The following is a 4,735-nucleotide window of genomic DNA, read 5'->3' as shown; positions in this document are numbered from 1 at the left end:
TGTTTCTTCTACAATAGCTTTCCTAGGCTTGGAAGTTGGCACTCTCTAGGTAGGTGCCTTCTTATGCATGCCAGGCTTTATTCCAGCAGCTGTGCCATGCTCCTTTTTTAGCACCTTCTTCTTTGATGTTGCTTCATCCTCAGTAGCCGCATAGTCCTCATCCTCTGAGTCTGAGGTTCTCTTCTTCCTAGTTCTGGTGGCTGCCTTGGGCAAGTTGCTTAGTGTGCTCCTGCTGCCATCATCATAGCTTCTTGAGGGGCTAGTGCCCTCACTCATGTGCACTTGTTCTTCAGATTTGTTCTGACTGTCACTCTGGTCAGACATCTTGGCAAACACACTGACAGCAGACCCTATGAATAGATGTAGATGAGGTAGAATGGATGAGCATCACAAAGTGCTGAGGTTTTGCAAAATAGATGACTCAAAAGCTTAGTTTTAGTTCTCCACAGAAAGCATTTCGGAGCTACCGATTTGTTGAACTCGGTGATACCGAAGCAATTTTTGGAGCCTAAACTAGTGAACTCGGTCAGACTGAGTCCCATTTCGGTGGCACCGAGATTGCTAGGGTTTCACAGAGTCTCAAACTCGGTCACACCGATTTGCAGTTTTCGTTTAGACCGAAAAGCACATGTGCAATGGCCTACGACAAATCGGGGAGACCGATTTCTACAACTCGGTCGGTCCGAGATGAGTTCGGCAGAGACCTAACCCTAAATTTTCAAATCAATTCTAATCTAAGGATGTTTTCTTCTAGACAGATTGTTTGCATACGTGGTAAAGATCATGGCAAAGCAATGTGCTATGAATTGGAGTTGGGAAATAGCACAAAAAGTCGAACCCATACCCTAGTTCGGCGGGAGTTCGCTACGGCGACAATGGTGGAGCAGAATGCCGTTGACGGCGATGGAGACCAGCGGCGGGAGGTCGCTGGCGGCGAGGAGATGATCCGGAGACCCGAGGAGGCAGAGCAGGACACGCGCGGGGTGAAGGGTTTTGGAGAAATTTCCAAAATTCAACCCGTCGGTATATATATCCCAACCCTGTCGGTGTGACCGAGTGGACAACTCGGTGGCACCGAGATGCAGAATCGCAAGCGGTTACTGCAACTCGGTGTGACCAAAAATTTCAAATCGATTGCACCGAGACTGAAAACCTAGATCAACTAAGTGAACTAGGTGTGACCGAAGTGGATGACTCGGTCATACCGAAATACACAAAGAGGTTTTGGAAGTTTAAGTCTATGACGAATCGGGGACTCCGAGTGCTCCTCACAGAGAGTGGTTTGAATCTGACTTGATCAAACTTTGTGATGTAGCATGAATAGAGTTTGAGACGAGAAGAGCATAGATAGCTAGAGGAAGTACTTAGGCATTCTTTTCCATCCACTTGGCAAAAGAGAAAAAATCCAAACAATCAAAACAACAAGTGGATGTCCTTGAATGAGTAAGATATGCATCCAACATGCTCACACAATAAAATGGCAAATGAGATATGTGACAAAGCATGCACAAACACTCTAGCATCTATCAAGCAATTGGCGATGACTAGGTCATCTATATATGAGTATATTGACTTAGGAGTCAAATGAGAACATTTGATCATAGGTCATACTCATCGTTTAAGCACAAGTGGGGTTACCACTTTTAGATAAAGCATTGTTTTGTTCACATCATTGGAGTTGCTTTAGCTCAATTGATTAGAGTAAAGCTCCCCCTAGATGTGATATCCCCCCTTAGAGGGATGAACTAACCTTGGGTTTTGTCGATGATGACTTCATGTAGATGTTGAAGATGTGGACGCTCAATGTTGATGTGGATCATTCGGAGCAATCCATTGGAGTGAGTTGCACTTTCAATACCTACACGTGTTAGTCCCACAAGAAACAAACAAGGATATCCATAGACATAGAGTGATGTACACACAAGATGATGTCCATGAAAGCATTAGGTTACCTTGTCCCTTGTCTTACCAACAAGAGGGTTTGTGACTCCTTGAACTAGTGCATGATGTGAAGGTTGTTTGCACTTGTCCTTGCCAAAATGATATGAGTGAAGTTTGTTGGTGGAGTCACCCTCAAGAACTCTCTAGTTCTTCTTCTTCGGGATCCACATCATCTTGATGGGAATCCTTGGGGTCGTAGTTGTACTTGATGAAGTAGAACTTGATGTAGTCTTGGGAACCCACTTGACCAAGGCCTTGGGAGCTTCTTCAAATGCATCAATCTCTTCTTGAAGCTTATCCTTGCCTTTTTGCTTGTGGTCTTGTGGTGGAAGATCATCTTGAGCTTGTGTCCCTTGGAACGAAGTAGGATCATACTTCTCTTGTTGAGGAACAAACTTCGTCTTGGGGTATTGATCTTCTTCCCACTCAACTCCATTGGCATTGAACTTTCGTTCAAAACCAACACCTTGATTCTTCCGGTGCCTTCCTTGCTTGCGTACAATTTCCTCAAATTGCTTACTTCCGGCAAGGCTCTTGTAAACACCTTTCTCTATAATCCCCTTCAATAAGCTATTTTCTTGCTCAAGTGTAACTTGGCTAAGAGAATCATTAGTGGAATCAAGAGAACTACTAGAAGCAACAATATTGGATTTAGCATGATTATTTTTACTACTAGAAGAAGAATCTTTCTTGTTCTTGTTGCTAGATTTAACTTGTGGCATGTAAGTTGACAAGAGTAAACGCTTGGCAATGTAAGAAGAACTTTTCTTGCGAAGATCATCATTGATTGCCTTTAAAAACTCATGCTCTTGCTCAAGGTTGAGCTTCTCAAAGCGTAGCTTTTCATGAGTCTTTAAAAGTTCTCGATGATCTTCCAAGGTAGTTTCATGAGCTATCTTAAGAGTGTTTAGTTCTTTAGTTAGATGCTCAATCTCCTTATCTTGATTAGCAGGATTAATAGAAAGTTCATCATAGTTTTCATCACTAGAGTTGTCAACAAGTAAATCATCATCACCTAGCAAATCATCTTCATCACTATTGAAATCAACATACTCGGGGTGTGATACCTTTGGACCTTTAGCCATGAAGCATCTTCCAATTCCTTCATTTGGTGAGTCAAATATGTCGTAGGAGTTGGTTGACACAAGTGCTAGACCGGCAACACCTTCATCTTGAGTATATTCGGAGTCGGAGTGATAACTTCTTTCGGAGTGATTGTCGGAGTCGGAGCCGGATACCCATTCACCAACATGAGCTTGATGTCTTTGTTTTGTGTAGCTCCTTGATGATTTGTCCTTATTTTTCGAATCCTTGCTTCTCCAAGAGGTTCTTTGTTCATAACGATCATCTCTACTCCTTCTCTCTCTTGGTGGTGATTCTTATCTCCTACTTCTCCTTTGGGAGAATCTTCTCTTCTTTTGTAGGGAGCCGTACACTCATTGGAATAGTGTCCGGGTCTTCCACAATTGTAGCAATTATGCTCACGACTAGAAGATCTTTTGTCATTGTAGGACCTTGACTTGGAACTTCTTTCCTTGCTTCTACTCTTGTAGAATTTGTTGAAGTTCTTCATCATTAGGCTCAATTCTTCATTGAAGGTTTGTTTCTCACTCGATGATGTGGGTGCATCACATGAGGCTTTGTAAGCACCACTTAACTTGTTGTGAAGCTCTTCCTTATCCTTGAGTGACATCTCATGAGCAACAATTCTTCCAATGACTTCTGTAGGCTTGAGATCTTTGGAATTGGGAATCATTTGGATCAGTGTGCACACAGTATCATATTTTCCATCCAAGGCTCTTAGGATCTTCTTGATGATGAATCTATCGGTCATCTCTTCACTTCCTAAGCCGGCAATCTCATTTGTGATGAGAGCAAGCCTAGAGTACATTTGAGCGACACCTTCACCATCCTTCATTTTGAACTTGTCAAGTTGACTTTGAAGCACATCCAATTTGGATTCCTTGACAGAGTCGGTACCTTCGTGCATATCAATCAAAGTATCCCAAATTTCCTTTGCATTCTCAAGACGGCTGATTTTGTTGAATTCTTCGGGGCACAATCCGCTGAAGAGGATATCACAAGCTTGAGCATTGTATTGCAGCATCTTCAACTCTTCTACGGTAGCTTCACGGTTCATTTCTCTCCCATCAAAGAATTCACCTTGCAAGCAAATACACATAATAGCCCAAACGGCGGGGTTATGTCCAAGAATATACATTTTCATTTTATGCTTCCAACTAGCAAAATTAGTACCATCAAAGTAAGGACCTCTACGGTGATAATTTCCCTTGCTAGGCGCCATACTCTCCTAGGTTGTGAAACCAAGGCTATGACCACCAAAATCTATGGAAATCAAGGCAATTGGAGACCGTAGCTCTGATACCACTTGTAGGATCAAAAGTATGTCTAGAGGGGGGGGGGGCGATTAGACTACTTGACCAAATAAAAATATAACCTTTTCCCAATTTGAAGTCTTGGCAGATTTTAGCAACTTTGCACAAGTGAAGCAATCAACCTACACATGCAATTCTAAGAGTATAGCAGCGGAATGTAAGACAATTGCACATGAAGGTAAAGGAAGGAGTTTGAGAGGGCAAACGCAATGAAGACACAGAGATTTTTTATCCGTGGTTCCGATAGGTGGTGCTATTGTACATCCACGTTGATGGAGACTTCAACCCACGAAGGGTAACGATTGCGCGAGTCCACGGAAGGCTCCACCCACGAAGGGTCCACGAAGAAGCAACCTTGTCTATCCCACCATGGCCATCGCCCACGAAGGACTTGCCTC

The sequence above is a fragment of the Aegilops tauschii genome, chromosome 2, assembly GCF_002575655.3.
Source record: "Aegilops tauschii subsp. strangulata cultivar AL8/78 chromosome 2, Aet v6.0, whole genome shotgun sequence".
Classification (NCBI taxonomy): Eukaryota; Viridiplantae; Streptophyta; class Magnoliopsida; order Poales; family Poaceae; genus Aegilops; species Aegilops tauschii.
The sequence above is the reverse complement of the archived record's forward strand: the minus strand, read 5'-3'. Positions refer to the sequence as shown.